At 35.4% G+C, this 24,632-nt stretch overlaps 1 protein-coding gene across 1 annotated transcript in view; it reads right to left on the reverse strand.

Moving 5' to 3' along the window:
- The window catches only part of LOC137400360 (zinc finger FYVE domain-containing protein 26-like), a 95,321-nt gene that overhangs the window by 62,406 nt on the left and 8,283 nt on the right, over nucleotides 1–24,632 (reverse strand). The gene's annotated exons all lie outside the window — the stretch shown is intronic.

Genomic DNA, 24,632 nt, shown 5'->3' on the forward strand with positions numbered 1-24,632 from the left:
CTAGTAGACAGTCTAATCAACCTTAAAGCATCTCTGTCAGTCACTGGAACTAATGAAATCTAGTAGACAGTCTAATCAACCTTAGGGCATCTCTATCAGTCACTTGAGCTAATGAAATCTAGTAGACAGTCTAATCAACCTTAAGGCATCTCTGTCAGTCACTTGAACTAATGAAATATAGTAGACAGTCTAATCAACCTTAAGGCATCTATGTCAGTCACTTGAACTAATGAAATCTAGTAGACAGTCTAATCAACCTTAAAGCATCTCTGTCAGTCACTTGAACTAATAAAATCTAGTAGACAGTCTAATCAACCTTAGGGCATCTCTATCAGTCACTTGAGCTAATGAAATCTAGTAGACAGTCTAATCAACCTTAAGGCATCTCTGTCAGTCACTTGAACTAATGAAATATAGTAGACAGTCTAATCAACCTTAAGGCATCTATGTCAGTCACTTGAACTAATGAAATCTAGTAGACAGTCTAATCAACCTTAAAGCATCTCTGTCAGTCACTTGAACTAATAAAATCTAGTAGACAGTCTAATCAACCTTAGGGCATCTCTATCAGTCACTTGAGCTAATGAAATCTAGTAGACAGTCTAATCAACCTTAAAGCATCTCTATCAGTCACTTGAACTAATGAAATCTAGTAGACAGTCTAATCAACCTAAAGGCATCTCTGTCAGTCACTTGAACTAATGAAATCTAGTAGACAGTCTAATCAGCCTTAAAGCATCTCTGTCAGTCACTTGAACTAATGAAATCTAGTAGACAGTCTAACCAACCTTAAGGCATCTCTGTCAGTCACTTGAGCTAATGAAATATAGTAAACAGTCTAATCAACCTTAAGGCATCTCTGTCAGTCACTTGAACTAATGAAATCTAGTAGACAGTCTAATCAACCTTAAAGCATCTCTGTCAGTCACTTGAACTAATGAAATCTAGTAGACAGTCTAATCAACCTTAAAGCATCTCTATCAGTCACTTGAACTAATGAAATCTAGTAGACAGTCTAATCAACCTTAAGGCATCTATGTCAGTCACTGGAACTAATAAAATCTAGTAGACAGTCTAATCAACCTTAAAGCATCTCTGTCAGTCACTTGAACTAATGAAATCTAGTAGACAGTCTAATCAGCCTTAAAGCATCTCTGTCAGTCACTTGAACTAATGAAATCTAGTAGACAGTCTAATCAGCCTTAAAGCATCTCTGTCAGTCACTTGAACTAATGAAATCTAGTAGACAGTCTAATCAACCTTAAGGCATCTCTGTCAGTCACTAGAACTAATGAAATATAGTAGACAGTCTGATCAACCTTAAAGCATCTCTGTCAGTCACTTGAACTAATGAAATCTAGTAGACAGTCTAATCAACCTTAAAGCATCTCTGTCAGTCACTTGAGCTAATGAAATATAGTAAACAGTCTAATCAGCCTTAAAGCATCTCTGTCAGTCACTTGAACTAATGAAATCTAGTAGACAGTCTAATCAGCCTTAAAGCATCTCTGTCAGTCACTTGAGCTAATGAAATATAGTAAACAGTCTAATCAACCTTAAGGCATCTCTGTCAGTCACTTGAACTAATGAAATCTAGTAGACAGTCTAATCAGCCTTAAAGCATCTCTGTCAGTCACTTGAGCTAATGAAATATAGTAAACAGTCTAATCAACCTTAAGGCATCTCTGTCAGTCACTTGAACTAATGAAATCTAGTAGACAGTCTAATCAACCTTAAGGCATCTCTGTCAGTCACTAGAACTAATGAAATATAGTAGACAGTCTGATCAACCTTAAAGCATCTCTGTCAGTCACTTGAACTAATGAAATCTAGTAGACAGTCTAATCAGCCTTAAAGCATCTCTATCAGTCACTTGAACTAATGAAATCTAGTAAACAGTTTAATCAACCTTAAGGCATCTATGTCAGTCACTTGAACTAATGAAATATAGTAGACAGTCTAATCAACCTTAAGGCATCTCTATCAGTCACTTGAACTAATGAAATCTAGTAGACAGTCTGATCAACCTTAAAGCATCTCTGTCAGTCACTTGAACTAATGAAATCTAGTAAACAGTCTAATCAACCTTAAGGCATCTCTGTCAGTCACTTGAACTAATGAAATCTAGTAGACAGTCTAATCAGCCTTAAAGCATCTCTGTCAGTCACTAGAACTAATGAAATCTAGTAGACAGTCTAATCAACCTTAAGGCATCTCTGTCAGTCACTTGAACTAATGAAATCTAGTAGACAGTCTAATCAACCTTAAGGCATCTATGTCAGTCACTTGAGCTAATGAAATATAGTAAACAGTCTAATCAACCTTAAGGCATCTCTGTCAGTCACTTGAACTAATGAAATATAGTAGACAGTCTAATCAGCCTTAAAGCATCTCTGTCAGTCACTTGAACTAATGAAATATAGTAGACAGTCTAATCAACCTTAAGGCATCTATGTCAGTCACTTGAACTAATGAAATCTAGCGGACAGTCTAATCAACCTTAAGGCACCTCTGTCAGTCACTTGAACTAATGAAATCTAGTAGACAGTCTAATCAACCTTAAGGCATTTCTGTCAGTAACTTGAACTAATGAAATATAGTAGACAGTCTAATCAACCTTAAGGCATCTCTGTCAGTCACTTGAACTAATGAAATATAGTAGACAGTCTAATCAACCTTAAGGCATCTATGTCAGTCACTTGAACTAATGAAATATAGTAGACAGTCTAATCAGCCTTAAAGCATCTCTGTCAGTCACTTGAACTAATGAAATATAGTAGACAGTCTAATCAACCTTAAGGCATCTATGTCAGTCACTTGAACTAATGAAATCTAGCGGACAGTCTAATCAACCTTAAGGCACCTCTGTCAGTCACTTGAACTAATGAAATCTAGTAGACAGTCTAATCAACCTTAAGGCATTTCTGTCAGTAACTTGAACTAATGAAATATAGTAGACAGTCTAATCAACCTTAAGGCATCTCTGTCAGTCACTTGAACTAATGAAATATAGTAGACAGTCTAATCAACCTTAAGGCATCTATGTCAGTCACTTGAACTAATGAAATCTAGTAGACAGTCTAATCAACCTTAAAGCATCTCTGTCAGTCACTGGAACTAATGAAATCTAGTAGACAGTCTAATCAACCTTAAGGCATCTCTGTCAGTCACTTGAACTAATGAAATATAGTAGACAGTCTAATCAACCTTAAGGCATCTATGTCAGTCACTTGAACTAATGAAATCTAGTAGACAGTCTAATCAACCTTAAAGCATCTATGTCAGTCACTTGAACTAATGAAATCTAGTAGACAGTCTAATCAACCTTAAAGCATCTCTATCAGTCACTTGAGCTAATGAAATCTAGTAGACAGTCTAATCAACCTTAAGGCATCTCTGTCAGTCACTTGAACTAATGAAATATAGTAGACAGTCTAATCAACCTTAAGGCATCTATGTCAGTCACTTGAACTAATGAAATCTAGTAGACAGTCTAATCAACCTTAAAGCATCTCTGTCAGTCACTTGAACTAATGAAATCTAGTAGACAGTCTAATCAACCTTAAAGCATCTCTGTCAGTCACTTGAACTAATGAAATATAGTAGACAGTCTAATCAACCTTAAGGCATCTATGTCAGTCACTTGAACTAATGAAATCTAGTAGACAGTCTAATCAACCTTAAAGCATCTCTGTCAGTCACTTGAACTAATGAAATCTAGTAGACAGTCTAATCAACCTTAAAGCATCTATGTCAGTCACTTGAACTAATGAAATCTAGTAGACAGTCTAATCAACCTTAAAGCATCTCTATCAGTCACTTGAGCTAATGAAATCTAGTAGACAGTCTAATCAACCTTAAGGCATCTCTGTCAGTCACTTGAACTAATGAAATATAGTAGACAGTCTAATCAACCTTAAGGCATCTATGTCAGTCACTTGAACTAATGAAATCTAGTAGACAGTCTAATCAACCTTAAAGCATCTCTGTCAGTCACTTGAACTAATAAAATCTAGTAGACAGTCTAATCAACCTTAGGGCATCTCTATCAGTCACTTGAGCTAATGAAATCTAGTAGACAGTCTAATCAACCTTAAAGCATCTCTATCAGCCACTTGAACTAATGAAATATAGTAGACAGTCTAATCAACCTTAAGGCATCTATGTCAGTCACTTGAACTAATGAAATCTAGTAGACAGTCTAATCAACCTTAAAGCATCTCTGTCAGTCACTGGAACTAATGAAATCTAGTAGACAGTCTAATCAACCTTAGGGCATCTCTATCAGTCACTTGAGCTAATGAAATCTAGTAGACAGTCTAATCAACCTTAAGGCATCTCTGTCAGTCACTTGAACTAATGAAATATAGTAGACAGTCTAATCAACCTTAAGGCATCTATGTCAGTCACTTGAACTAATGAAATCTAGTAGACAGTCTAATCAACCTTAAAGCATCTCTGTCAGTCACTTGAACTAATAAAATCTAGTAGACAGTCTAATCAACCTTAGGGCATCTCTATCAGTCACTTGAGCTAATGAAATCTAGTAGACAGTCTAATCAACCTTAAGGCATCTCTGTCAGTCACTTGAACTAATGAAATATAGTAGACAGTCTAATCAACCTTAAGGCATCTATGTCAGTCACTTGAACTAATGAAATCTAGTAGACAGTCTAATCAACCTTAAAGCATCTCTGTCAGTCACTTGAACTAATAAAATCTAGTAGACAGTCTAATCAACCTTAAGGCATCTCTATCAGTCACTTGAGCTAATGAAATCTAGTAGACAGTCTAATCAACCTTAAAGCATCTCTATCAGTCACTTGAACTAATGAAATCTAGTAGACAGTCTAATCAACCTAAAGGCATCTCTGTCAGTCACTTGAACTAATGAAATCTAGTAGACAGTCTAATCAGCCTTAAAGCATCTCTGTCAGTCACTTGAACTAATGAAATCTAGTAGACAGTCTAACCAACCTTAAGGCATCTCTGTCAGTCACTTAAACTAATGAAATCTAGCGGACAGTCTAATCAACCTTAAGGCACCTCTGTCAGTCACTTGAACTAATGAAATCTAGTAGACAGTCTAATCAACCTTAAGGCATCTCTGTCAGTCACTTGAACTAATGAAATCTAGTAGACAGTTTAATCAACCTTAAGGCATCTATGTCAGTCACTTGAACTAATGAAATATAGTAGACAGTCTAATCAACCTTAAGGCATCTATGTCAGTCACTTGAACTAATGAAATATAGTAGACAGTCTAATCAGCCTTAAGGCATCTCTGTCAGTCACTAGAACTAATGAAATCTAGTAGACAGTCTAATCAACCTTAAGGCATCTATGTCAGTCACTTGAACTAATGAAATATAGTAGACAGTCTAATCAACCTTAAGGCATCTATGTCAGTCACTTGAACTAATGAAATCTAGCGGACAGTCTAATCAACCTTAAGGCACCTCTGTCAGTCACTTGAACTAATGAAATCTAGTAGACAGTCTAATCAACCTTAAGGCATTTCTGTCAGTAACTTGAACTAATGAAATATAGTAGACAGTCTAATCAACCTTAAGGCATCTCTGTCAGTCACTTGAACTAATGAAATATAGTAGACAGTCTAATCAACCTTAAGGCATCTATGTCAGTCACTTGAACTAATGAAATCTAGTAGACAGTCTAATCAACCTTAAAGCATCTCTGTCAGTCACTGGAACTAATGAAATCTAGTAGACAGTCTAATCAACCTTAAGGCATCTCTGTCAGTCACTTGAACTAATGAAATATAGTAGACAGTCTAATCAACCTTAAGGCATCTATGTCAGTCACTTGAACTAATGAAATCTAGTAGACAGTCTAATCAACCTTAAAGCATCTATGTCAGTCACTTGAACTAATGAAATCTAGTAGACAGTCTAATCAACCTTAAAGCATCTCTATCAGTCACTTGAGCTAATGAAATCTAGTAGACAGTCTAATCAACCTTAAGGCATCTCTGTCAGTCACTTGAACTAATGAAATATAGTAGACAGTCTAATCAACCTTAAGGCATCTATGTCAGTCACTTGAACTAATGAAATCTAGTAGACAGTCTAATCAACCTTAAAGCATCTCTGTCAGTCACTTGAACTAATGAAATCTAGTAGACAGTCTAATCAACCTTAAAGCATCTCTGTCAGTCACTTGAACTAATGAAATATAGTAGACAGTCTAATCAACCTTAAGGCATCTATGTCAGTCACTTGAACTAATGAAATCTAGTAGACAGTCTAATCAACCTTAAAGCATCTCTGTCAGTCACTTGAACTAATGAAATCTAGTAGACAGTCTAATCAACCTTAAAGCATCTATGTCAGTCACTTGAACTAATGAAATCTAGTAGACAGTCTAATCAACCTTAAAGCATCTCTATCAGTCACTTGAGCTAATGAAATCTAGTAGACAGTCTAATCAACCTTAAGGCATCTCTGTCAGTCACTTGAACTAATGAAATATAGTAGACAGTCTAATCAACCTTAAGGCATCTATGTCAGTCACTTGAACTAATGAAATCTAGTAGACAGTCTAATCAACCTTAAAGCATCTCTGTCAGTCACTTGAACTAATAAAATCTAGTAGACAGTCTAATCAACCTTAGGGCATCTCTATCAGTCACTTGAGCTAATGAAATCTAGTAGACAGTCTAATCAACCTTAAAGCATCTCTATCAGCCACTTGAACTAATGAAATATAGTAGACAGTCTAATCAACCTTAAGGCATCTATGTCAGTCACTTGAACTAATGAAATCTAGTAGACAGTCTAATCAACCTTAAGGCACCTCTGTCAGTCACTTGAACTAATGAAATCTAGTAGACAGTCTAATCAACCTTAAGGCATTTCTGTCAGTAACTTGAACTAATGAAATATAGTAGACAGTCTAATCAACCTTAAGGCATCTCTGTCAGTCACTTGAACTAATGAAATATAGTAGACAGTCTAATCAACCTTAAGGCATCTATGTCAGTCACTTGAACTAATGAAATCTAGTAGACAGTCTAATCAACCTTAAAGCATCTCTGTCAGTCACTGGAACTAATGAAATCTAGTAGACAGTCTAATCAACCTTAAGGCATCTCTGTCAGTCACTTGAACTAATGAAATATAGTAGACAGTCTAATCAACCTTAAGGCATCTATGTCAGTCACTTGAACTAATGAAATCTAGTAGACAGTCTAATCAACCTTAAAGCATCTATGTCAGTCACTTGAACTAATGAAATCTAGTAGACAGTCTAATCAACCTTAAAGCATCTCTATCAGTCACTTGAGCTAATGAAATCTAGTAGACAGTCTAATCAACCTTAAGGCATCTCTGTCAGTCACTTGAACTAATGAAATATAGTAGACAGTCTAATCAACCTTAAGGCATCTATGTCAGTCACTTGAACTAATGAAATCTAGTAGACAGTCTAATCAACCTTAAAGCATCTCTGTCAGTCACTTGAACTAATGAAATCTAGTAGACAGTCTAATCAACCTTAAAGCATCTCTGTCAGTCACTTGAACTAATGAAATATAGTAGACAGTCTAATCAACCTTAAGGCATCTATGTCAGTCACTTGAACTAATGAAATCTAGTAGACAGTCTAATCAACCTTAAAGCATCTCTGTCAGTCACTTGAACTAATGAAATCTAGTAGACAGTCTAATCAACCTTAAAGCATCTATGTCAGTCACTTGAACTAATGAAATCTAGTAGACAGTCTAATCAACCTTAAAGCATCTCTATCAGTCACTTGAGCTAATGAAATCTAGTAGACAGTCTAATCAACCTTAAGGCATCTCTGTCAGTCACTTGAACTAATGAAATATAGTAGACAGTCTAATCAACCTTAAGGCATCTATGTCAGTCACTTGAACTAATGAAATCTAGTAGACAGTCTAATCAACCTTAAAGCATCTCTGTCAGTCACTTGAACTAATAAAATCTAGTAGACAGTCTAATCAACCTTAGGGCATCTCTATCAGTCACTTGAGCTAATGAAATCTAGTAGACAGTCTAATCAACCTTAAAGCATCTCTATCAGCCACTTGAACTAATGAAATATAGTAGACAGTCTAATCAACCTTAAGGCATCTATGTCAGTCACTTGAACTAATGAAATCTAGTAGACAGTCTAATCAACCTTAAAGCATCTCTGTCAGTCACTGGAACTAATGAAATCTAGTAGACAGTCTAATCAACCTTAGGGCATCTCTATCAGTCACTTGAGCTAATGAAATCTAGTAGACAGTCTAATCAACCTTAAGGCATCTCTGTCAGTCACTTGAACTAATGAAATATAGTAGACAGTCTAATCAACCTTAAGGCATCTATGTCAGTCACTTGAACTAATGAAATCTAGTAGACAGTCTAATCAACCTTAAAGCATCTCTGTCAGTCACTTGAACTAATAAAATCTAGTAGACAGTCTAATCAACCTTAGGGCATCTCTATCAGTCACTTGAGCTAATGAAATCTAGTAGACAGTCTAATCAACCTTAAGGCATCTCTGTCAGTCACTTGAACTAATGAAATATAGTAGACAGTCTAATCAACCTTAAGGCATCTATGTCAGTCACTTGAACTAATGAAATCTAGTAGACAGTCTAATCAACCTTAAAGCATCTCTGTCAGTCACTTGAACTAATAAAATCTAGTAGACAGTCTAATCAACCTTAAGGCATCTCTATCAGTCACTTGAGCTAATGAAATCTAGTAGACAGTCTAATCAACCTTAAAGCATCTCTATCAGTCACTTGAACTAATGAAATCTAGTAGACAGTCTAATCAACCTAAAGGCATCTCTGTCAGTCACTTGAACTAATGAAATCTAGTAGACAGTCTAATCAGCCTTAAAGCATCTCTGTCAGTCACTTGAACTAATGAAATCTAGTAGACAGTCTAACCAACCTTAAGGCATCTCTGTCAGTCACTTAAACTAATGAAATCTAGCGGACAGTCTAATCAACCTTAAGGCACCTCTGTCAGTCACTTGAACTAATGAAATCTAGTAGACAGTCTAATCAACCTTAAGGCATCTCTGTCAGTCACTTGAACTAATGAAATCTAGTAGACAGTTTAATCAACCTTAAGGCATCTATGTCAGTCACTTGAACTAATGAAATATAGTAGACAGTCTAATCAACCTTAAGGCATCTATGTCAGTCACTTGAACTAATGAAATATAGTAGACAGTCTAATCAGCCTTAAGGCATCTCTGTCAGTCACTAGAACTAATGAAATCTAGTAGACAGTCTAATCAACCTTAAGGCATCTATGTCAGTCACTTGAACTAATGAAATATAGTAGACAGTCTAATCAACCTTAAGGCATCTATGTCAGTCACTTGAACTAATGAAATATAGTAGACAGTTTAATCAACCTTAAGGCATCTCTATCAGTCACTTGAACTAATGAAATCTAGTAGACAGTCTAATCAACCTTAAGGCATCTATGTCAGTCACTTGAACTAATGAAATATAGTAGACAGTCTAATCAGCCTTAAGGCATCTCTGTCAGTCACTAGAACTAATGAAATCTAGTAGACAGTCTAATCAACCTTAAAGCATCTCTGTCAGTCACTTGAACTAATGAAATCTAGTAGACAGTTTAATCAACCTTAAGGCATCTCTGTCAGTCACTTGAACTAATGAAATCTAGTAGACAGTCTAATCAACCTTAAGGCATCTCTGTCAGTCACTTGAACTAATGAAATATAGTAGACAGTCTAATCAACCTTAAGGCATCTATGTCAGTCACTTGAACTAATGAAATCTAGTAGACAGTCTAATCAACCTTAAAGCATCTATGTCAGTCACTTGAACTAATGAAATCTAGTAGACAGTCTAATCAACCTTAAAGCATCTCTGTCAGTCACTTGAACTAATGAAATCTAGTAGACAGTCTAATCAACCTTAAGGCATCTATGTCAGTCACTGGAACTAATGAAATCTAGTAGAAGGTCTAATCAGCCTTAAAGCATCTCTATCAGTCACTTGAACTAATGAAATCTAGTAGACAGTCTAATCAACCTTAAAGCATCTCTGTCAGTCACTTGAACTAATGAAATCTAGTAGACAGTCTAATCAACCTTAAGGCATCTCTGTCAGTCACTTGAACTAATGAAATCTAGTAGACAGTCTAATCAACCTTAAGGCATCTCTGTCAGTCACTTGAACTAATGAAATATAGTAGACAGTCTAATCAACCTTAAAGCATCTATGTCAGTCACTTGAACTAATGAAATCTAGTAGACAGTCTAATCAGCCTTAAAGCATCTCTATCAGTCACTTGAACTAATGAAATCTAGTAGACAGTCTAATCAACCTTAAAGCATCTCTGTCAGTCACTTGAACTAATGAAATCTAGTAGACAGTCTAATCAACCTTAAGGCATCTATGTCAGTCACTTAAACTAATGAAATATAGTAGACAGTCTAATCAACCTTAAAGCATTTCTGTCAGTCACTTGAACTAATGAAATCTAGTAGACAGTCTAATCAGCCTTAAAGCATCTCTATCAGTCACTTGAACTAATGAAATCTAGTAGACAGTCTAATCAACCTTAAGGCATCTCTGTCAGTCACTTGAACTAATGAAATCTAGTAGACAGTCTAATCAACCTTAAGGCATCTCTGTCAGTCACTTGAACTAATGAAATATAGTAGACAGTCTAATCAACCTTAAGGCATCTATGTCAGTCACTTGAACTAATGAAATCTAGTAGACAGTCTAATCAACCTTAAAGCATCTATGTCAGTCACTTGAACTAATGAAATCTAGTAGACAGTCTAATCAACCTTAAAGCATCTCTGTCAGCCACTGGAACTAATGAAATATAGTAGACAGTCTAATCAACCTTAAGGCATCTCTGTCAGTCACTTGAACTAATGAAATATAGTAGACAGTCTAATCAGCCTTAAGGCATCTCTGTCAGTCACTTGAACTAATGAAATCTAGTAGACAGTCTAATCAGCCTTAAAGCATCTCTGTCAGTCACTGGAACTAATGAAATATAGTAGACAGTCTAATCAACCTTAAGGCATCTATGTCAGTCACTTGAACTAATGAAATCTAGTAGACAGTCTAATCAACCTTAAAGCATCTATGTCAGTCACTTGAACTAATGAAATCTAGTAGACAGTCTAATCAACCTTAAAGCATCTCTATCAGTCACTTGAACTAATGAAATCTAGTAGACAGTTTAATCAACCTTAAGGCATCTCTGTCAGTCACTTGAACTAATGAAATCTAGTAGACAGTCTAATCAACCTTAAAGCATCTCTGTCAGCCACTGGAACTAATGAAATATAGTAGACAGTCTAATCAACCTTAAGGCATCTCTGTCAGTCACTTGAACTAATGAAATATAGTAGACAGTCTAATCAACCTTAAGGCATCTATGTCAGTCACTTGAACTAATGAAATCTAGTAGACAGTCTAATCAACCTTAAAGCATCTATGTCAGTCACTTGAACTAATGAAATCTAGTAGACAGTCTAATCAACTTTAAAGCATCTCTGTCAGTCACTTGAACTAATGAAATCTAGTAGACAGTCTAATCAACCTTAAGGCATCTCTATCAGTCACTGGAACTAATGAAATCTAGTAGACAGTCTAATCAACCTTAAGGCATCTATGTCAGTCACTTGAACTAATGAAATCTAGTAGACAGTCTAATCAACCTTAAAGCATATCTGTCAGTCACTTGAACTAATGAAATCTAGTAGACAGTTTAATCAACCTTAAGGCATCTATGTCAGTCACTTGAACTAATGAAATCTAGTAGACAGTCTAATCAACCTTAAAGCATCTCTGTCAGCCACTGGAACTAATGAAATATAGTAGACAGTCTAATCAACCTTAAAGCATCTCTGTCAGTCACTTGAACTAATGAAATCTAGTAGACAGTCTAATCAACCTTAAAGCATCTATGTCAGTCACTTGAACTAATGAAATCTAGTAGACAGTCTAATCAACCTTAAGGCATCTCTATCAGTCACTGGAACTAATGAAATCTAGTAGACAGTCTAATCAACCTTAAGGCATCTATGTCAGTCACTTGAACTAATGAAATCTAGTAGACAGTTTAATCAACCTTAAGGCATCTCTATCAGTCACTTGAACTAATGAAATCTAGTAGACAGTCTAATCAACCTTAAAGCATCTCTGTCAGCCACTGGAACTAATGAAATATAGTAGACAGTCTAATCAACCTTAAAGCATCTCTGTCAGTCACTTGAGCTAATGAAATATAGTAGACAGTCTAATCAGCCTTAAGGCATCTCTGTCAGTCACTTGAACTAATGAAATCTAGTAGACAGTCTAATCAGCCTTAAAGCATCTCTATCAGTCACTGGAACTAATGAAATCTAGTAGACAGTCTAATCAACCTTAAAGCATCTCTATCAGTCACTTGAACTAATGAAATCTAGTAGACAGTCTAATCAACCTTAAAGCATCTCTGTCAGTCACTTGAGCTAATGAAATATAGTAGACAGTCTAATCAACCTTAAGGCATCTCTGTCAGTCACTTGAACTAATGAAATCTAGTAGACAGTCTAATCAACCTTAAGGCATCTCTGTCAGTCACTTGAACTAATGAAATCTAGTAGACAGTCTAATCAACCTTAAGGCATCTCTGTCAGTCACTTAAACTAATGAAATCTAGTAGACAGTCTAATCAGCCTTAAAGCATCTATGTCAGTCACTTAAACTAATGAAATCTAGTAGACAGTCTAATCAACCTTAAAGCATCTATGTCAGTCACTTAAACTAATGAAATCTAGTAGACAGTCTAATCAACCTTAAGGCATCTCTGTCAGTCACTTGAACTAATGAAATATAGTAGACAGTCTAATCAACCTTAAGGCATCTCTGTCAGTCACTTGAACTAATGAAATCTAGTAGACAGTCTAATCAGCCTTAAGGCATCTCTGTCAGTCACTTGAACTAATGAAATCTAGTAGACAGTCTAATCAACCTTAAGGCATCTCTGTCAGTCACTTGAACTAATGAAATCTAGTAGACAGTCTAATCAGCCTTAAGGCATCTATGTCAGTCACTTGAACTAATGAAATATAGTAGACAGTCTAATCAACCTTAAAGCATCTCTGTCAGTCACTTGAACTAATGAAATCTAGTAGACAGTCTAATCAACCTTAAAGCATCTCTATCAGTCACTTGAACTAATGAAATCTAGTAGACAGTCTAATCAGCCTTAAGGCATCTCTGTCAGTCACTTGAACTAATGAAATATAGTAAACAGTCTAATCAACCTTAAGGCATCTCTGTCAGTCACTTGAACTAATGAAATCTAGTAGACAGTCTAATCAACCTTAAAGCATCTCTGTCAGTCACTTGAACTAATGAAATCTAGTAGACAGTCTAATCAGCCTTAAGGCATCTCTGTCAGTCACTTGAACTAATGAAATCTAGTAGACAGTCTAATCAACCTTAAGGCATCTCTATCAGTCACTTGAGCTAATGAAATCTAGTAGACAGTCTAATCAACCTAAGGCATCTCTGTCAGTCACTTGAACTAATGAAATCTAGTAGACAGTCTAATCAACCTTAAAGCATCTCTATCAGTCACTTGAACTAATGAAATATAGTAAACAGTCTAATCAACCTTAAGGCATCTCTGTCAGTCACTTGAACTAATGAAATCTAGTAGACAGTCTAATCAACCTTAAGGCATCTCTGTCAGTCACTTGAACTAATGAAATCTAGTAGACAGTCTAATCAACCTTAAAGCATCATGTCAGTCACTTGAACTAATGAAATATAGTAGACAGTCTAATCAACCTTAAGGCATTTCTGTCAGTCACTTGAGCTAATGAAATATAGTAAACAGTCTAATCAACCTTAAGGCATCTCTGTCAGTCACTTGAACTAATAAAATCTAGTAGACAGTCTAATCAACCTTAAGGCATCTCTGTCAGTCACTTGAACTAATGAAATATAGTAGACAGTCTAATCAACCTTAAGGCATTTCTGTCAGTCACTTGAGCTAATGAAATATAGTAAACAGTCTAATCAACCTTAAGGCATCTCTATCAGTCACTTGAGCTAATGAAATATAGTAAACAGTCTAATCAACCTTAAAGCATCTCTATCAGTCACTTGAACTAATGAAATATAGTAAACAGTCTAATCAACCTTAAGGCATCTCTGTCAGTCACTTGAACTAATAAAATATAGTAGACAGTCTAATCAACCTTAAAGCATCTCTGTCAGTCACTTGAACTAATGAAATCTAGTAGACAGTCTAATCAACCTTAAAGCATCTCTATCAGTCACTTGAGCTAATGAAATCTAGTAGACAGTCTAATCAACCTTAAGGCATCTATGTCAGTCACTTGAACTAATGAAATCTAGTAGACAGTCTAATCAACCTTAAAGCATCTCTATCAGTCACTTGAACTAATGAAATATAGTAAACAGTCTAATCAACCTTAAGGCATCTCTGTCAGTCACTTGAACTAATGAAATCTAGTAGACAGTCTAATCAACCTTAAGGCATCTCTATCAGTCACTTGAACTAATGAAATCTAGTAGACAGTCTAATCAACCTTAAGGCATCTATGTCAGTCACTTGAACTAATGAAATCTAGTAGACAGTCTAATCAACCTTAAAGCATCTCTATCAGTCACTTGAACTAATGAAATATAGTAAACAGTCTAATCAACCTTAAGGCATCTCTGTCAGTCACTTGAACTAATGAAATCTAGTAGACAGTCTAATCAACCTTAAGGCATCTCTATCAGTCACTTGAACTAATAAAATCTAGTAGACAGTCTAATCAACTTTAAAGCATCTCTGTCAGTCACTTGAGCTAATGAAATCTAGTAGACAGTCTAATCAGCCTTAAAGCATCTATGTCAGTCACTTGAACTAATGAAATCTAGTAGACAGTCTAATCAACCTTAAGGCATCTCTATCAGTCACTTGAACTAATGAAATCTAGTAGACAGTCTAATCAACCTTAAAGCATCTCTGTCAGTCACTTGAACTAATGAAATCTAGTAGACAGTCTAATCAACCTTAAGGCATCTATGTCAGTCACTTGAACTAATGAAATCTAGTAGACAGTCTAATCAACCTTAAAGCATCTCTATCAGTCACTTGAACTAATGAAATATAGTAAACAGTCTAATCAACCTTAAGGCATCTCTGTCAGTCACTTGAACTAATGAAATCTAGTAGACAGTCTAATCAACCTTAAGGCATCTCTATCAGTCACTTGAACTAATGAAATCTAGTAGACAGTCTAATCAACCTTAAGGCATCTATGTCAGTCACTTGAACTAATGAAATCTAGTAGACAGTCTAATCAACCTTAAAGCATCTCTATCAGTCACTTGAACTAATGAAATATAGTAAACAGTCTAATCAACCTTAAGGCATCTCTGTCAGTCACTTGAACTAATGAAATCTAGTAGACAGTCTAATCAACCTTAAGGCATCTCTATCAGTCACTTGAACTAATAAAATCTAGTAGACAGTCTAATCAACTTTAAAGCATCTCTGTCAGTCACTTGAGCTAATGAAATCTAGTAGACAGTCTAATCAACCTTAAGGCATCTCTGTCAGTCACTGGAACTAATGAAATCTAGTAGACAGTCTAATCAACCTTAAGGCATCTCTGTCAGTCACTTGAACTAATGAAATCTAGTAGACAGTCTAATCAACCTTAAAGCATCTATGTCAGTCACTTGAACTAATGAAATCTAGTAGACAGTCTAATCAACCTTAAAGCATCTCTGTCAGTCACTTGAACTAATGAAATCTAGTAGACAGTCTAATCAACCTTAAAGCATCTCTATCAGTCACTTGAACTAATGAAATCTAGTAGACAGTCTAATCAGCCTTAAGGCATCTCTGTCAGTCACTTGAACTAATGAAATCTAGTAGACAGTCTAATCAACCTTAAGGCATCTCTATCAGTCACTGGAACTAATAAAATCTAGTAGACAGTCTAATCAACTTTAAAGCATCTCTGTCAGTCACTTGAGCTAATGAAATCTAGTAGACAGTCTAATCAGCCTTAAAGCATCTCTATCAGTCACTTGAACTAATGAAATCTAGTAGACAGTTTAATCAGCCTTAAAGCATCTCTATCAGTCACTTGAACTAATAAAATATAGTAGACAGTCTAATCAACCTTAAGGCATCTATGTCAGTCACTTGAACTAATGAAATCTAGTAGACAGTCTAATCAACCTTAAAGCATCTCTGTCAGTCACTTGAACTAATGAAATCTAGTAGACAGTCTAATCAACCTTAAAGCATCTCTATCAGTCACTTGAACTAATGAAATCTAGTAGACAGTCTAATCAACTTTAAGGCATCTCTGTCAGTCACTTGAACTAATGAAATATAGTAGACAGTCTAATCAACCTTAAAGCATCTCTGTCAGTCACTTGAACTAATGAAATCTAGTAGACAGTCTAATCAACCTTAAAGCATCTCTATCAGTCACTTGAACTAATGAAATATAGTAGACAGTCTAATCAACCTTAAGGCATCTCTGTCAGTCACTTAAACTAATGAAATCTAGTAGACAGTCTAATCAACTTTAAGGCATCTATGTCAGTCACTGGAACTAATGAAATCTAGTAGACAGTCTAATCAACCTTAAAGCATCTCTATCAGTCACTTGAACTAATGAAATCTAGTAGACAGTCTAATCAACTTTAAGGCATCTCTGTCAGTCACTGGAACTAATAAAATCTAGTAGACAGTCTAATCAACTTTAAAGCATCTATGTCAGTCACTTAAACTAATGAAATCTAGTAGACAGTCTGATCAACCTTAAGGCATCTCTATCAGTCACTTGAACTAATGAAATCTAGTAGACAGTTTAATCAACCTTAAAGCATCTCTATCAGTCACTTGAACTAATGAAATCTAGTAGACAGTTTAATCAACCTTAAGGCATCTCTATCAGTCACTTGAACTAATGAAATCTAGTAGACAGTCTAATCAACCTTAAAGCATCTCTGTCAGTCACTTGAACTAATGAAATCTAGTAGACAGTCTAATCAACTTTAAGGCATCTCTATCAGTCACTTGAACTAATGAAATCTAGTAGACAGTTTAATCAACCTTAAAGCATCTCTATCAGTCACTTGAACTAATGAAATCTAGTAGACAGTTTAATCAACCTTAAGGCATCTCTATCAGTCACTTGAACTAATGAAATATAGTAGACAGTCTAATCAACCTTAAGGCATCTCTATCAGTCACTTGAGCTAATAAAATCTAGTAGACAGTCTAATCAACCTTAAGGCATCTCTATCAGTCACTGGAACTAATAAAATCTAGTAGACAGTCTAATCAACTTTAAAGCATCTATGTCAGTCACTTGAACTAATAAAATCTAGTAGACAGTTTAATCAACCTTAAGGCATCTCTATCAGTCACTTGAACTAATGAAATATAGTAGACAGTCTAATCAACCTTAAGGCATCTCTATCAGTCACTTGAGCTAATAAAATCTAGTAGACAGTCTAATCAACCTTAAGGCATCTCTGTCAGTCACTTAAACTAATGAAATCTAGTAGACAGTCTAATCAACCTTAAGGCATCTCTGTCAGTCACTTGAACTAATGAAATCTAGTAGACAGTCTAATCAACCTTAAAGCATCTCTGTCAGTCACTTGAACTAATGAAATCTAGTAGACAGTTTAATCAACCTTAAGGCATCTCTATCAGTCACTTGAACTAATGAAATATAGTAGACAGTCTAATCAACCTTAAGGCATCTCTATCAGTCACTTGAGCTAATAAAATCTAGTAGACAGTCTAATCAACCTTAAGGCATCTATGTCAGTCACTTGAACTAATGAAATCTAGTAGACAGTCTAATCAACCTTAAAGCATCTCTGTCAGTCACTTGAACTAATGAAATCTAGTAGACAGTCTAATCAACCTTAAAGCATCTCTATCAGTCACTTGAACTAATGAAATCTAGTAGACAGTCTAATCAGCCTTAAGGCATCTCTGTCAGTCACTTGAACTAATGAAATCTAGTAGACAGTCTAATCAACCTTAAGGCATCTCTATCAGTAACTTGAGCTAATGAAATTTAGTAGACAGTCTAATCAACCTTAAAGCATCTCTGTCAGTCACTTGAACTAATGAAATCTAGTAGACAGTCTAATCAACCTTAAAGCATCTCTATCAGTCACTTGAACTAATGAAATCTAGTAGACAGTCTAATCAACCTTAAGGAATCTCTGTCAGTCACTTGAACTAATGAAATCTAGTAGACAGTCTAATCAACCTTAAGGCACCTCTATCAGTCACTTGAACTAATAAAATCTAGTAGACAGTCTAATCAACTTTAAAGCATCTCTGTCAGTCACTTGAGCTAATGAAATCTAGTAGACAGTCTAATCAACCTTAAGGCATCTCTATCAGTCACTGGAACTAATAAAATCTAGTAGACAGTCTAATCAACTTTAAAGCATCTATGTCAGTCACTTGAACTAATGAAATCTAGTAGACAGTTTAATCAACCTTAAGGCATCTCTATCAGTCACTTGAACTAATGAAATATAGTAGACAGTCTAATCAACCTTAAGGCATCTCTATCAGTCACTTGAGCTAATAAAATCTAGTAGACAGTCTAATCAACCTTAAGGCATCTCTATCAGTCACTGGAACTAATAAAATCTAGTAGACAGTCTAATCAACTTTAAAGCATCTATGTCAGTCACTTGAACTAATAAAATCTAGTAGACAGTTTAATCAACCTTAAGGCATCTCTATCAGTCACTTGAACTAATGAAATATAGTAGACAGTCTAATCAACCTTAAGGCATCTCTATCAGTCACTTGAGCTAATAAAATCTAGTAGACAGTCTAATCAACCTTAAGGCATCTCTGTCAGTCACTTAAACTAATGAAATCTAGTAGACAGTCTAATCAACCTTAAGGCATCTCTGTCAGTCACTTGAACTAATGAAATCTAGTAGACAGTCTAATCAACCTTAAAGCATCTCTGTCAGTCACTTGAACTAATGAAATCTAGTAGACAGTTTAATCAACCTTAAGGCATCTCTATCAGTCACTTGAACTAATGAAATATAGTAGACAGTCTAATCAACCTTAAGGCATCTCTATCAGTCACTTGAGCTAATAAAATCTAGTAGACAGTCTAATCAACCTTAAGGCATCTATGTCAGTCACTTGAACTAATGAAATCTAGTAGACAGTCTAATCAACCTTAAGGCATCTATGTCAGTCATTTGAACTAATGAAATATAGTAGACAGTCTAATCAACCTTAAAGCATCTCTGTCAGTCACTTGAACTAATGAAATCTAGTAGACAGTCTAATCAACCTTAAGGCATCTCTATCAGTAACTTGAGCTAATGAAATTTAGTAGACAGTCTAATCAACCTTAAGGCATCTCTGTCAGTCACTGGAACTAATGAAATCTAGTAGACAGTCTAATCAGCCTTAAAGCATCTCTGTCAGTCACTTGAACTAATGAAATCTAGTAGACAGTCTAATCAGCCTTAAGGCATCTCTGTCAGTCACTTGAACTAATGAAATCTAGTAGACAGTCTAATCAACCTTAAGGCATCTCTGTCAGTCACTTGAACTAATGAAATCTAGTAGACAGTCTAATCAACCTTAAAGCATCTCTGTCAGTCACTTGAAGTATTGAAATCTAGTAGACAGTCTAATCAACCTTAAGGCATCTATGTCAGTCATTTGAACTAATGAAATATAGTAGACAGTCTAATCAACCTTAAAGCATCTCTGTCAGTCACTTGAACTAATGAAATCTAGTAGACAGTCTAATCAACCTTAAGGCATCTCTATCAGTAACTTGAGCTAATGAAATTTAGTAGACAGTTTAATCAACCTTAAGGCACCTCTGTCAGTCACTGGAACTAATGAAATCTAGTAGACAGTCTAATCAACCTTAAGGCATCTCTGTCAGTCACTTGAACTAATGAAATCTAGTAGACAGTCTAATCAACCTTAAGGCATCTCTGTCAGTCACTGGAACTAATGAAATCTAGTAGACAGTCTAATCAACCTTAAGGCATCTCTGTCAGTCACTTGAACTAATGAAATCTAGTAGACAGTCTAATCAACCTTAAAGCATCTCTATCAGTCACTTGAACTAATGAAATCTAGTAGACAGTCTAATCAACCTTAAAGCATCTCTGTCAGTCACTTGAACTAATGAAATCTAGTAGACAGTCTAATCAACCTTAAAGCATCTCTATCAGTCACTTGAACTAATGAAATCTAGTAGACAGTCTAATCAGCCTTAAGGCATCTCTGTCAGTCACTTGAACTAATGAAATCTAGTAGACAGTCTAATCAACCTTAAGGCATCTCTATCAGTCACTGGAACTAATAAAATCTAGTAGACAGTCTAATCAACTTTAAAGCATCTCTGTCAGTCACTTGAGCTAATGAAATCTAGTAGACAGTCTAATCAGCCTTAAAGCATCTCTATCAGTCACTTGAACTAATGAAATCTAGTAGACAGTTTAATCAGCCTTAAAGCATCTCTATCAGTCACTTGAACTAATAAAATATAGTAGACAGTCTAATCAACCTTAAGGCATCTATGTCAGTCACTTGAACTAATGAAATCTAGTAGACAGTCTAATCAACCTTAAAGCATCTCTGTCAGTCACTTGAACTAATGAAATCTAGTAGACAGTCTAATCAACCTTAAAGCATCTCTATCAGTCACTTGAACTAATGAAATCTAGTAGACAGTCTAATCAACTTTAAGGCATCTCTGTCAGTCACTTGAACTAATGAAATATAGTAGACAGTCTAATCAACCTTAAAGCATCTCTGTCAGTCACTTGAACTAATGAAATCTAGTAGACAGTCTAATCAACCTTAAAGCATCTCTATCAGTCACTTGAACTAATGAAATATAGTAGACAGTCTAATCAACCTTAAGGCATCTCTGTCAGTCACTTAAACTAATGAAATCTAGTAGACAGTCTAATCAACTTTAAGGCATCTATGTCAGTCACTGGAACTAATGAAATCTAGTAGACAGTCTAATCAACCTTAAAGCATCTCTATCAGTCACTTGAACTAATGAAATCTAGTAGACAGTCTAATCAACTTTAAGGCATCTATGTCAGTCACTTAAACTAATGAAATCTAGTAGACAGTCTGATCAACCTTAAGGCATCTCTATCAGTCACTTGAACTAATGAAATCTAGTAGACAGTTTAATCAACCTTAAAGCATCTCTATCAGTCACTTGAACTAATGAAATCTAGTAGACAGTTTAATCAACCTTAAGGCATCTCTATCAGTCACTTGAACTAATGAAATCTAGTAGACAGTCTAATCAACCTTAAAGCATCTCTGTCAGTCACTTGAACTAATGAAATCTAGTAGACAGTCTAATCAACTTTAAGGCATCTCTATCAGTCACTTGAACTAATGAAATCTAGTAGACAGTTTAATCAACCTTAAAGCATCTCTATCAGTCACTTGAACTAATGAAATCTAGTAGACAGTTTAATCAACCTTAAGGCATCTCTATCAGTCACTTGAACTAATGAAATATAGTAGACAGTCTAATCAACCTTAAGGCATCTCTATCAGTCACTTGAGCTAATAAAATCTAGTAGACAGTCTAATCAACCTTAAGGCATCTCTATCAGTCACTGGAACTAATAAAATCTAGTAGACAGTCTAATCAACTTTAAAGCATCTATGTCAGTCACTTGAACTAATAAAATCTAGTAGACAGTTTAATCAACCTTAAGGCATCTCTATCAGTCACTTGAACTAATGAAATATAGTAGACAGTCTAATCAACCTTAAGGCATCTCTATCAGTCACTTGAGCTAATAAAATCTAGTAGACAGTCTAATCAACCTTAAGGCATCTCTGTCAGTCACTTAAACTAATGAAATCTAGTAGACAGTCTAATCAACCTTAAGGCATCTCTGTCAGTCACTTGAACTAATGAAATCTAGTAGACAGTCTAATCAACCTTAAAGCATCTCTGTCAGTCACTTGAACTAATGAAATCTAGTAGACAGTTTAATCAACCTTAAGGCATCTCTATCAGTCACTTGAACTAATGAAATATAGTAGACAGTCTAATCAACCTTAAGGCATCTCTATCAGTCACTTGAGCTAATAAAATCTAGTAGACAGTCTAATCAACCTTAAGGCATCTATGTCAGTCACTTGAACTAATGAAATCTAGTAGACAGTCTAATCAACCTTAAAGCATCTCTGTCAGTCACTTGAACTAATGAAATCTAGTAGACAGTCTAATCAACCTTAAAGCATCTCTATCAGTCACTTGAACTAATGAAATCTAGTAGACAGTCTAATCAGCCTTAAGGCATCTCTGTCAGTCACTTGAACTAATGAAATCTAGTAGACAGTCTAATCAACCTTAAGGCATCTCTATCAGTAACTTGAGCTAATGAAATTTAGTAGACAGTCTAATCAACCTTAAAGCATCTCTGTCAGTCACTTGAACTAATGAAATCTAGTAGACAGTCTAATCAACCTTAAAGCATCTCTATCAGTCACTTGAACTAATGAAATCTAGTAGACAGTCTAATCAACCTTAAGGAATCTCTGTCAGTCACTTGAACTAATGAAATCTAGTAGACAGTCTAATCAACCTTAAGGCATCTCTATCAGTCACTTGAACTAATAAAATCTAGTAGACAGTCTAATCAACTTTAAAGCATCTCTGTCAGTCACTTGAGCTAATGAAATCTAGTAGACAGTCTAATCAACCTTAAGGCATCTCTATCAGTCACTGGAACTAATAAAATCTAGTAGACAGTCTAATCAACTTTAAAGCATCTATGTCAGTCACTTGAACTAATGAAATCTAGTAGACAGTTTAATCAACCTTAAGGCATCTCTATCAGTCACTTGAACTAATGAAATATAGTAGACAGTCTAATCAACCTTAAGGCATCTCTATCAGTCACTTGAGCTAATAAAATCTAGTAGACAGTCTAATCAACCTTAAGGCATCTCTATCAGTCACTGGAACTAATAAAATCTAGTAGACAGTCTAATCAACTTTAAAGCATCTATGTCAGTCACTTGAACTAATAAAATCTAGTAGACAGTTTAATCAACCTTAAGGCATCTCTATCAGTCACTTGAACTAATGAAATATAGTAGACAGTCTAATCAACCTTAAGGCATCTCTATCAGTCACTTGAGCTAATAAAATCTAGTAGACAGTCTAATCAACCTTAAGGCATCTCTGTCAGTCACTTAAACTAATGAAATCTAGTAGACAGTCTAATCAACCTTAAGGCATCTCTGTCAGTCACTTGAACTAATGAAATCTAGTAGACAGTCTAATCAACCTTAAAGCATCTCTGTCAGTCACTTGAACTAATGAAATCTAGTAGACAGTTTAATCAACCTTAAGGCATCTCTATCAGTCACTTGAACTAATGAAATATAGTAGACAGTCTAATCAACCTTAAGGCATCTCTATCAGTCACTTGAGCTAATAAAATCTAGTAGACAGTCTAATCAACCTTAAGGCATCTATGTCAGTCACTTGAACTAATGAAATCTAGTAGACAGTCTAATCAACCTTAAGGCATCTATGTCAGTCATTTGAACTAATGAAATATAGTAGACAGTCTAATCAACCTTAAAGCATCTCTGTCAGTCACTTGAACTAATGAAATCTAGTAGACAGTCTAATCAACCTTAAGGCATCTCTATCAGTAACTTGAGCTAATGAAATTTAGTAGACAGTCTAATCAACCTTAAGGCATCTCTGTCAGTCACTGGAACTAATGAAATCTAGTAGACAGTCTAATCAGCCTTAAAGCATCTCTGTCAGTCACTTGAACTAATGAAATCTAGTAGACAGTCTAATCAGCCTTAAGGCATCTCTGTCAGTCACTTGAACTAATGAAATCTAGTAGACAGTCTAATCAACCTTAAGGCATCTCTGTCAGTCACTTGAACTAATGAAATCTAGTAGACAGTCTAATCAACCTTAAAGCATCTCTGTCAGTCACTTGAACTATTGAAATCTAGTAGACAGTCTAATCAACCTTAAGGCATCTATGTCAGTCATTTGAACTAATGAAATATAGTAGACAGTCTAATCAACCTTAAAGCATCTCTGTCAGTCACTTGAACTAATGAAATATAGTAGACAGTCTAATCAACCTTAAAGCATCTCTGTCAGTCACTTGAACTAATGAAATCTAGTAGACAGTCTAATCAACCTTAAGGCATCTATGTCAGTCATTTGAACTAATGAAATATAGTAGACAGTCTAATCAACCTTAAAGCATCTCTGTCAGTCACTTGAACTAATGAAATCTAGTAGACAGTCTAATCAACCTTAAAGCATCTCTGTCAGTCACTTGAACTAATGAAATCTAGTAGACAGTCTAATCAACCTTAAGGCATCTCTATCAGTAACTTGAGCTAATGAAATTTAGTAGACAGTCTAATCAACCTTAAGGCATCTATGTCAGTCATTTGAACTAATGAAATATAGTAGACAGTCTAATCAACCTTAAAGCATCTCTGTCAGTCACTTGAACTAATGAAATCTAGTAGACAGTCTAATCAACCTTAAGGCAT

The sequence above is a fragment of the Watersipora subatra genome, chromosome 7 (assembly GCF_963576615.1).
Source record: "Watersipora subatra chromosome 7, tzWatSuba1.1, whole genome shotgun sequence".
NCBI lineage: Eukaryota > Metazoa > Bryozoa > Gymnolaemata > Cheilostomatida > Watersiporidae > Watersipora > Watersipora subatra.